Source organism: Malania oleifera, chromosome 5, assembly GCF_029873635.1.
Source record: "Malania oleifera isolate guangnan ecotype guangnan chromosome 5, ASM2987363v1, whole genome shotgun sequence".
NCBI classification, from domain to species: domain Eukaryota; kingdom Viridiplantae; phylum Streptophyta; class Magnoliopsida; order Santalales; family Ximeniaceae; genus Malania; species Malania oleifera.
In genome coordinates this window covers 31,970,254-31,981,917 of record NC_080421.1, presented here as the reverse complement: position 1 = coordinate 31,981,917, position 11,664 = coordinate 31,970,254, and the positions used below count along the sequence as shown (strand labels likewise).

At 38.3% G+C, this 11,664-nt stretch overlaps 1 non-coding gene across 1 annotated transcript; it reads right to left on the bottom strand.

Moving 5' to 3' along the window:
- Nucleotides 1–271: 271 nt before the first annotated feature.
- LOC131156886 (small nucleolar RNA snoR109) lies at nucleotides 272–369 on the bottom strand. The gene has a single exon (XR_009137150.1). It is a non-coding gene; the product is annotated as a small nucleolar RNA snoR109 (small nucleolar RNA).
- Nucleotides 370–11,664: the final 11,295 nt, after the last annotated feature.

Genomic DNA, 11,664 nt, shown 5'->3' with positions numbered 1-11,664 from the left:
TAGTGACAATAGTAATAACATAAAAGTTCCATATAACAATAATATAAATAAAAGCATTAGAAACAAAACGATTTTTAAACACAAAAAATGATGCAGGTGTGCGTGTGGTGGGTGTACTGTGAGAGTGTTCACAGATGTGCCTGCTGTGATGTTGTAAGGAAGATGGCCATTATTAATATAGCTTACAATCATGTCTTGTGCCGATGGAACGTTTAATCAGCACCAGAACATTCATAAGCGCAAATATAAGTAAAAAGAAAATGATAAATAAAAGTGTAAGAGGCTCTAGAGGCAGATTCAGTGACAAAGATCATAAGATCTCACGACAAACAACTAATTAACCTCTCGGTGTTAATTTAGCTACGACCGTTTCAGTGAGCCAAGATCAAGAGCATTGATCACCCTAATTTGTGTGTGTTTAGTGTCTATTAAAGTGTGTATGTGTGTGTAACAGTATGTGTAAAAGTGTGTGCATGAATGCGTGTAAAAGTGGGTGCATGAGTGTGTGTTAAAGTGTGTGTATGTGTTTATAAATGTGTATGTAAAAGCATGTGCATGAGTGTGTGTAAAAAGTGTGTCCATACGTGTGTAAGTGTGTGTGCGCGTGTTAACAGTGTGTGTAAGTATATGTATTAAGTGTATTCAACGGTGTTTGTAAAAGCGTGTGCAAGAGTTAGTGATTGAGTTAGTATGTGAGTTAGGGTGTGCGCAGGTGCGTCAGTTAGTGGTGTATGAGTAATGTACACAGTTGATGTCATTCCCAATGTCGAGGACCATATACGTCGGTGTGGGCGGACTTTTGATAGCAAGTCAGGTGAAGTACTCACTGCTACCCTGACGGGTGCCGGAGATGACCGGAGCTTGCAGATCCTAGAGCAAAGCTTCTGGAAAGAAGCAACAGGTGGTTCAGAAGCACACTCCACCCTCTTAACCATGCAGAATGTAAAACCAGCTTGAACCCCTTTGTTTTGCTCGTTCATTGCCTCAAACATAGGCTTAACAAACAATGAAACAACAGAACCAAGACCACTATGATCACCAGCCTTCAAGTACTGCGCCGAGAGTGCACCAATGTCGTCGTGACAAGCATCCCCGACCGTCGAGTCGGAGTCCTTGAATCGTTTCAAGATGTGGGCATGACCTTTGTGAGGTGGATCACCAGCGGCTTCATAGAGGCAGTTGAAGAGCATGGGGACACCATCAGGGGAGAGGACTTGGATGATCTTCTCGAGGTTGTCAATGGCGATCTGGTGGGTGTCTCTATAGGAGAGTTTGGAAAGGGAGGTAAGGATTCGGTGCTTGAGTTCAATCATGGTCAGGTGGGAAGGGGAGAGAGGCAGAGGAAGTCCTTGAAGGAGGTGCATTTGAAGATTGGTTTAGAGGTTTTGGGAAGAAAGAGAGGAGGAGACAGAGAGCTGACCAAGCCGGCGGAGTTAGGCAGGCAGGTGCCAAGGGAAAGAAAGGTGACGCGGCGGAGAGAGCAGACGATACCGAAGAAGGAGGAGCAAGGGTTGGGAGAAGCAAAGTCCCATGAGGAGAAGAAGTTGATTTTGGGGAGGTCGGTGAGGCTGCTCTTGGTGACGAGCAGGGCGGCGAGATCGATGGCGCTAATTTGTTTTTGCTGTTAAAGTAAGGCTGAGTGAGGTAGTAGTAGGTGGAGAAGTGGGAGGAGGAGAAGGAGCAGGTGAGGCAGAACCGCCATGGGTGATGCGAGAGAAGTGGTATTCGTTTCGGGCAGATGGGTGGAGAAGAAGGTCGATGGGATCAATGCTTGTTTGGGTGGCATTGAGGATGGAGTGGTGCATGAGGGAGGATGTTGAGGTGAACAGCTGTGACAGAAGGTGGTGATGGTTGTGACGTTGGAGCTAGGATCCGAAGATGGTGATAGCAGTGGTGATACCGCTGGCACAAAGAGAGATTGACGGAGGAGAGAGATTCAGAGAAAGAGAGAGTGAAGAGATTGAGAAAGTAAGGGAGATAGAGGTGAACAGCTCTCTGGTATTGCAGAGCGTAAGCCATAGATGAGAAGAGAGAGTGGGAGCAAAAACCTGGCGTGGAGTGAGAATCTTAGAGAGAAAGTGAGAGCCTCTGCCAGGGGCCCTGCCGTGCACACCCCCCGCTGTGCCCTTTTAAATAAAATGGAAAATACGTTAATGAAATAAAAATGGGAAGGAATCCCTAGAGGACAGTCTCCCAAACGGAGTTTTTTCCCATTTTAACTTTTTTTAAAAAATATATATTAAATAATACCTCATTCTGGGAGAATGCCTCTGACGTAATCTCGCTACTCCAAGTAGCGATATTTAACCAAATCTCGTTACTTTGAGTAGCGAGATTTACTTTTGCCTGAAGGGCTCGTGCTAACACGTGGCAAATCTCGCTACTCCAAGTAGCGAGATTTAATTAGGAGAAATAATGCTCTGCCAGCCGCCTTTCGACTCGTGGTAAATCTCTGCCAACCACCATTTGACGCGTGGTAAATCTCGCTACTCCAAGTAGCTAGATTTTATTGGGATCATTAATGCTCTGCCAATCGCCTTTTGAATTACCTCCACCCCGCTCTCGACACGTGGCAAATCTCGCTACTTGGAGTAGTGAGATTTGCTTCAGAATAATCTCGCCCGTTCTTCCTCCTTTCTTGCGCGAACAGAGTACCTGTTGCAGAGCCGAGCAGGTGACCGTTGAGGGAAGACTCCGAAGCAGGTGACCGTTGCGGGCTTCATCAAATCGAAGGTTATATAAGGAGATGGGGTAAGTTATGTTTTCCATGTTCAGTGCTTAGATTTTTACATTATTTTTATTTCATCGAAAGTTTTGATAATCCGATAGAGAGTTTGTGATTTGTGTTAAAAGATTCGTGGACAAACATTACTTTTAAGGTTTGTATTTCATTGTTTTGGTATTTAAATTTACTTTTTTGCTGATAATATTTTATTTGTATTTCATTGTTTGGGTATTTGAATTTAATTTTTTGCTGATAATATTTTATTTTTTCCATTCAAACTGTTGTTCAATATTTATTTTTTTATTTTTTGGATTGTTGTTTCATTGTAAAATGCATTATCTTTCCTGCCCTAAAAATTGTTGAAGTTTCCTCCACTCACTAAATTTGTTGAATTTCCTTCTACTCTTTTAAATATAATTGTGCAATTATAATTAGATCATATGGTTTACTTTCAAAATGGGAAATTTTGTTATTCAATTCTTGAATTTTCTTATACTGTTTTTAATATAATTTGGCACATCCACTAAAGTTGTGAACATAACATGTAAATTGTATGGTTTTAACTGATGCTTTGAGTTAATATGAGTGCACATTGTAATTATAAATTGAATTGTCATATGTATAAGATCCTAGGATCTTATACCTTATTTTCCGGGTTATTAATAATTATGTTGAAAATTTAAAAAAAAAAAATTCTGACTCTTATATTAATGCTAAAGAACTAAAAAAAAAAAATGTGATATTTTTATAATCTACAAAAGAAGAATCTGAAAATTGAGAATTATTTTCTAAACATTGAACACATTCTTAGGTTTTTCTTTTCCCTTTATTCTTTTCTTTTCTCCATTTAATTTAGGGCTATTTGAAAATTTAAAATTTGACAATATGTTTGGTTAATATTTATGAAAATTAATATAACTTAAATTTTTTAATTAAAAAAAATTTAAGTATTATTTTTAAATCAATTGATATTTTAAATATATAATTAAAAAATAAATTTACAAATAATATATAATAAAAATATTATAAAAATAAAAATACAATTTATTATAATTATTTTAATTAATTGTTGTACTATCCAAATTTATTTTATAATAAAATCTTTTTTTTACATGACAATTGAAAAATTGTGAAAAATATTATATTATTGCTTTTATAATTATATATATATATATATATATATATATATCTTAATTTGAATTCTATTTCAATTTTTTTCATAAATAGTTAAAAAATGCGTCCTTTGTCATTAATATGCTTGCTCACGGTAATCGCGGCCTCTCGGGAGAATCGATGACTGCATCTTTATTTATCATTTTTTGGGCTGTCCACCCGAGACGATCCATCCAACGAACCAAAAAACACCACAGCACAAGGAACCGAGTTTTTTCCTTATTTATCATTTTTTAAAATATAGATATTAAATAATATTTTTTTACAAAACTAATTCTTAAATTGACACGTGGAAAATCTCGCTACTCCAAGTAGCGAGATTTGTTTTTAGAAAAATAATTCTCTGGTTGACACGTGGTAAATCTCGCTACTCCAAGTAGCGAGATTTAGTTAAATATCGCTACTTAGAGTAGCGAGATTACGTCAGGGTCATTCTGGGAAATACTTCCCAGAATGAGGTATTTTTTAATATATTCTTTTAAAAAAAGGTTAAAACGGGAAAAAAACTCCTCCCAAACGGCCTCAACAAACCCACGAAAAAGCGGCAACAATCAGTGGGGGAAAAATAATAGCCACTTGAGCATCTCCCTTGCTATCCAATTTTTATCTTCCTAAAAAAGAGGCTCAAATTTAAAAAAATAAATAAATAAACTTGATTCCCAAAAATAGAAGGACCATACTCAAAATAAAAATGACTCACATAAAATAAAAGAACTCAATTAGAATTTAGAAGAACTCAATTTTAAAATTAAAATTAAAAGGACTCAATCAATTTTTTTTAAAATACTAGGACTTATTTCAAAATATCGGGACTTATTTTAAAAATAAAGAAAATCAATTTTGAAACTAAAGGAGCCAATTAAAAGTAACCGATACTTGGATTTGAAATAAAAGGACTCAATTTTGAAACTCGGGACTCAAAGACTTAATTTTGAAAAAGGACTCCCTTTTGAAATAAAATCAACACTCACTTATCAAGACTCAGGACTCGATCAGATTTTTCAAAAGGGATCCTCCAATTCCCAAGATTCAAAGTCAACTTTTACTACACCGGGTCTTCTCAAAAAAGCCGAGTTAAAATTGGAGTGTTTACAATTGGTATTGTTGGATCTTGATATATTTTTATCTTTATTGATGATTATTCTCGTTATAGTTGGATTTTTCACATGAAATCTTGTTCTGAATTACTACCAATCTATAGTAACTTTGCAAAAATGGTTGAAACAAAATTTTCCAAACGTATCAAGATTTTTTGATCTGATAATGCTCTTGAATATACTCAATATGCTTTTCAAGCCATTTTGCATTCTTATGACACTGTACATCACCTAACTTGTCCAGGTACCTCTCAGAAAAATGGTAGAGCCAAATGAAAAACTTCGTCATATTCTAGACACTGTTCGTGCTCTCCTTCTCTCTACCAAAGTTCCTGCTCCTTTTTGGGGTGAAGCTGCTCTTCATGTTGTTCATACTATCAATTGCATTTCCAATTCTGTCATCCAAAATCAAACTCCATATGAGCGTCTTTTTGGGTCACCTCCAGACTATCATTACCTTTGCTCCTTCGATTCTGCATGTTTCGTTCTTCTTCAGCTACATGAGCACAACAAACTTGAGCCTCGATCCAGATTTTGTTGTTTCCTTGGCTATGGCGAAACTCAAAAAGGGTATTAGTGTTATGATCCTGTCTCTCATCACCTTCGTGTCTCACTTAATGTTAACTTTTGGGAACACGGATCTTTTGTTGAGCTCGATCACTTTCATTTTTCTCTGTCTACCTCCTCTATGTCAGAAATCTTTCCAAATGAGTGCCTATTTCCTCTATAGTTTCTCATAATCCTCCTATAAACTTCTCTGTCCAACCACCAGATACTTTTGATCCCTTTCCCAGTTCACCCTTCAATGAACAGGTCAACGACGAGCAACCCAACCCTAAGCTTGCGTCTCTTGCTCCAGCTCCACCTGAACATCTTGTAGAAGACATTCCACCTTAATAATTCAAGTGTAATCCCAAGAGGGCGGGTGAATTGGGTTTATTTAACTTCTTTAAGATTATTTACCACTTAATCCCTATATTATATATCTCATAAATTAATTGCAGGGATTTGAACTTGATTCAAATTATTATCTCAATAAATTCGATTTTACCCAATTAATTATCAAGTGCGTGTGGGGTTATTCAATATACACACATGCGAGATAGGTAATGAAATATGTTACGGAAATTAAAAGGAGTAAGGGAAGAGAGAAGGCAAACACAATTTTTACGAGGTTCAGCCAACCCGACCTATGTCCTTGCCTTGAGCAACCCACTCAAAGAGTCTACTAAATCCCGGCTCCTTTAACAAGGACGGAGCTTCCCTTACATCTGCTGCTTACAAGAGGAGCAGCTTCCTTCTCACCCGGTTCACAACCCGAATCATGATTACAATATAGAATTTCAAATCTAAAAAATAACTCAATATTGCTTCTAACAAAGTCAGTAAGTACAATGGAAAACCTAACACATATCCATATGATAAAACTTGAAACTCAGTATGTATATAACAATGTAATCGTTATATGAATGATATACTTCACAAAATTTCCTTTTGATCATATCTCCCAAAATAATTATATAAGTGTTTTGGAGAATTTAGGGTTTTGAATAATCTTTGGTTTAAAAGAATATGACTATTCCGTTTCAAATATTGAATCTAACCAAATGAGCTCAATACAAATATGTAATCCAATTTTTCTCCAAAAATCTAGATCGATAAGTTTTATTCCAAATATCCAAAACACAATATGATCTTTGTATATGTATATGTATATATATATATATATATATATATATATATATATATATATATGATATGTGTTCTAAAGATCAAAAACCTAATATAATACTTTTTAGAAAATATCCCTCAATAATATATATAGTTATGAGCTCTAAGGATATTTAATCAAGTGGTTTCGTAATATCGAAAATATTGAGTCTTTAAATGAATACACACTTGAATAAAAAATATTTAACCATTGGCAAAACTTTTCTCAAGTAGTGATCTTTTCAAAACAATCTATATGTATATAAGTACACTCAAGATCAATCTCTCAAATAATATTCAATGATAGATTTTGAGATGAAAAACTCTTTGAGAATAAGTAGTAACAAACAAATCGATTTACCAAACCTTGTTGGCCCGGTTGAGCATTTAGAGGGGGGTGAATAGACGTTCTTCGCAGATATGAAAATTTTCTACAAACACAGAAATCTTACTAAGAGCAAGTGCATAAAATCACAGTGTAAAGATGTTAGAAATCACAATAATAGTATAAGAGAGATATGAGAGACAAAAAGCTTAACACAAAGATATTTACGTGGTTCGGCACCCTGCCTACATCCATGCCTTGAGACCAACTCAAGGATTCCCAAAATCCACTATGATCCTCCTTCGGGTGGAGAAGCCAACACACGGTTGCCCACAAAGAGTTTCAACAAGGTGCTCACCTAGAGACACCCAACAAATAGCTCACAAAGAGCCTTTCTTTACAATAAGTAGATGAGAAATAAATGTAAACTTGAATGCTCCCTTTGAGCTAAGTGTTACAATGAAATCCTTACTCAATGTCCTCTTGTCAATAGAGTAGAAGCAAAACTAATAGCAGCAAAAAGAGGGCAAGTGAGTGTATGAGCAAACCCTAGAAATGAAAGCACCAATAAATGATTTTTGAACAATATTATCTTTCTTGGTGAGGAATAGTGCTATTACTCCTATTTAAATACCAAATGAGCGAGGGGAATGCTGGAGAGCCATTGGGCATTTATGAATGTAAGACAATGGTCAAACTAACCATTCTGTAGCATTCAATGAACACTGCTGCCCGACTTTCGTTGATGAAATCTGAGATTCGTCGACGAGCTCTTCAGTTAATTCGTCGATGAAGCCCTGTGTTCGTCGACAAGTTGCTGGTTCTGAATTCAAGTACCTCTTGATATATTTTCGTTGATGAGAACCCTGTGTTCGTCGACGAGCTCTTCATAATATTCGTCGACGACGCCCTGTGTTCGTCGACAAGTTATGATTCTGAATTCAGATGCCTCTCGGTATATTTTCTTCAACGAGAACCCTGTGTTCGTCGACAAAGGTAAGTGTTGTACTCGTCGATGAAGCCCTATGTTCGTCGACGAATCCTTTCTTCTCAAGAATTGTTCTTTTAAGTTCTAAGGTCTTTGTTCATTTGGGGTTTCTTTACACACCTTTAAATATCTTTACTTGTTTTGTTGTGTGTGTGTGATATGCCCATTTCTTGCTCTTAGTTTTGAGTTTACTTCTATATACAAGATATTTACAAAATAGTCTCTCTCTCATTCTCACACTTATCCTTCAGATGACTTTTTATATTGTGTATCTTCCATGAATGCGTTGAGAGGCTGAGCTTTTGGTCATGGCATGAGTTGCTTTGACTGTTTTGGGACTTGTTGGTTCAGGTGCCATTATGTATGGCTAAACATGACTTAGAGAGAAACGTTAGTAGGCTTAAGTAAGATATTTTCCATTTAATCCTGCATAAACCATGACAATCCAGTATATCAATCATTCAAGCATGCTTGTACACAGATAGGGCATTTATATTCAAAAGATTCAATGCTTGCTAAGTTTCAATACTAAGTTTGTGTAGTGATTACAAGCAGTGATTACAAGGCTATATAATCAACTAGAAATATATTCAAAATACATCCGAATACAACTGAATAGAGACCTAAATCTATTTCTCCCCCTTTGCTATAATCAAAATTGGGGGACAGCGGAGAAAGTGCGCTACTCGCGTGGGCGACTCTGACGATCAAAGAGTGCAGCAAATGAGGTATCGAGGGAGTCAAAGTGAGCGCAGGTAGCATTTTCTTGCCAAGTAAGAGGCGCTTCTAAGGAGTCAAAATGATGTCGGTGTCAAATTTTTGATTGTGTCATGGCATTTTGATGCCCGTCCAGGCACTCCAGGATGTGGCCATACACAGTGTCCTCATGCTCGCCTTCCTTTGTTTCGGCCTCCAAGATGGCCTCAATCTCATCAACGAGAATATGACCTTGCTCGTAGGCTTTGACTCACGTGTTCGTTTCTTCGCCCTTTTCAAAGTGCATGCGACGAAGGGTCGCCTCAGTGTAGATATCTTCTGGCGCAGGACGAATGCAAGGCAGGCTGGCACGAATGAGGTCGTAGTGATCAAAGAAGGTCGTGAGAAGACGACTGTAAGGGAGGCAACCGCGCTGCCTTTTGAGACCTTCTTCCATGTTCTGAACAATAATAAAGGGAAGGAATATACCACAGCCAACCCATAGGCAGTACATGCTGAATATGTCGCCGAGGGTGACCCGATCCCTACCACCAATGCAAGGGCACAAGTTATACATGATCATATGGTGGAGGACCCGAAATTCTACAGTGAGGTCCTCGGATTTCGGGTGAGCCATTGCGAGAATGCAAGGATTACCAATAATTAGCTTGAGAGCGATGTGTGAGTCGAACCAGTTGAATCATGTCGACCAAGATGACTTAGGGAGGTCTCAAAGGTGATAGGAGGTGCAACCGAGTATCGTGGAGAATGTATCCTCTGAAAGCCGAAAAACGGTGCCTCGAACAGTGGAGTAAACAGCAATGCCGCGGATGTGAAGGAACGAAATTTGTGTAGAACGAAATGAACAAGGTCTTCATAAATGAGCTTATCAAGATTGAAGAGGGCATCCCACCCGAGGGCTTTAATCTTGGTGAGAATAGTGGGGAAATAAAGCTGGAGGAAATCTGAGGGCACGATTTTGCCATAGATGATATGTCGCTTGAGAATGTCATTTTGATAGCAGTAGGCTACTTCGGGAGAGATGAACTGGGGGTCGGGATTGGCGGGGGCTGGTGTGGGAGGACCGGAGGTAGGACGAGATGAACCTTCACCGGCTTCGGTTTGAAGGTTGCGGTGTTTTGGACGGGGAGCCATTTAGGGATGAAGGAATGGAGGGAGGGGGTATGGCCGAGGAGATGAGGGAGCGGAGAAAAATGGGAGAGCCGAGGGAGGAAGTGAACCGAGGGAATGCGAGAGAGAGAGAGAGAGAGAGAGAGAGAGAGAGATGGCGCAAGAAGGGTGGAAGGCGGGACAGAGAGCTGAGAGGAAGGAGAGGGTCAGAAGGGGCTAGGGTTTTGGCTGGTCGAACATTAAAAAATAAGTATCCCAATAGTTTTCATCAATGAGTCCCTGTGTTTATCGACGAAATAAAGGCAATTTCAACGACGAGCCCCCTGTGTTCATCGACGAAATTAAAGCAAATTGAACGACGAGACCCCTGTGTTCATCGAAAAATTTAGTGGACTTATCGGTGACGAATACCCTATGTTCGTTGATGAGAATAGGAAGAATGGGAAAAATTAAGTTTACGAGTATAGTGAGCAAGATAAAGGAGTAGGAGCTGACATGAGGATCCTATAGTATGTCTGAAGGAGTGCACATCCCTAAGGCATGTCGGATTTTGTGGAATCTTTATTCATTGAGAGGCTTAGTTAGAATGTCGGCAAGTTGGTTTTCGGTGGGAACATAAACCAACTCAATGTCTCCTTTTTGGACATGATCTCGAATGAAGTGGTGCCTAATTTCAATATGCTTGGTTCTAGAATGAAGGCACGGATTCTTTGATATGTTAATGGTACTTGTATTGTCACAATGAATTGGAGTACCTTTAACTAAAATTCGAAAGTCCTCAAGTTGTTGTTTCATGTATAGTGCTTGAGCACAGCAGCTACCGGCTGCTATACTCAGCCTCGTTGGTGGAGAGAGCTACGGAGGTTTGTTTTTTTGCAAAACCAGAACACAAGAGAGTATCCAAGGAAATGACATGTTCCACTAGTGCTTTTTCTATCGGTTTTACAACCACCATAGTCAGCATCAGAGTAGCATGTGAGGTCAAAGGGAGCATTTTTAGGAAAGAAGAGTCCTAAGTCATGAGTGCCTACTAAGTATCTAAAGATTCGTTTGACTGCATGATGATGAGATTCTATGGGACAAGCTTGAAATCTAGCGCATAGACAAACTCTAAACATTATATCAGGCCTGCTGAAAGTGAGATACAATAAGCTACCTATCATGCCACGATAGAGTTTTTGGTCAATGTTTTTCCCTTTTTCATCAGCATCAAGCTTTGTTGTGATGCTCATAGGAGTTACTTTAGATTCTCCCATTTCAAGATTGAATTTCTTTAACATGTCCCTAACGTATTTGGCCTGATTTATGAAAATTTCATGCTTCATTTGTTTAATTTGTCAACCTAGGAAGAAGGTTAGCTCACCCATCATACTCATTTCAAATGTTTCTTGCATAATTTGAGCAAAATCTTGACACAAGGTTTCATTTGTGGCGCCGAAAATGATATCATCCACATAAATTTGTATAACAAGCATATCATTTCCTTTATGTTTTAAGAAGAGGGTAGTATCGAATTTTCCTCTTGTGAGCCCATTTTCTAGAAGAAATTTGCTTAAGCGCTCATACCATGCTCTTGGTGCTTGCTTAAGTCCGTAAAGAGCTTTTGAGAGTTTGTATACGTAATCGGGATGAGTGTGACTCTCAAAGCTAGGAGGTTGCTTGACAAATACCTCTTCATTTATGTATCCATTTAAAAAGGCGCTTTTAACATCCATTTGAAATAATTTGAAGTTTTTGTAACAAGCAAAAGCAAGGAGCATCCTAATGGCTAGTCTAGCTACCGGGGCATAAGTTTCATCGTAGTCAATACCCTCTTGTT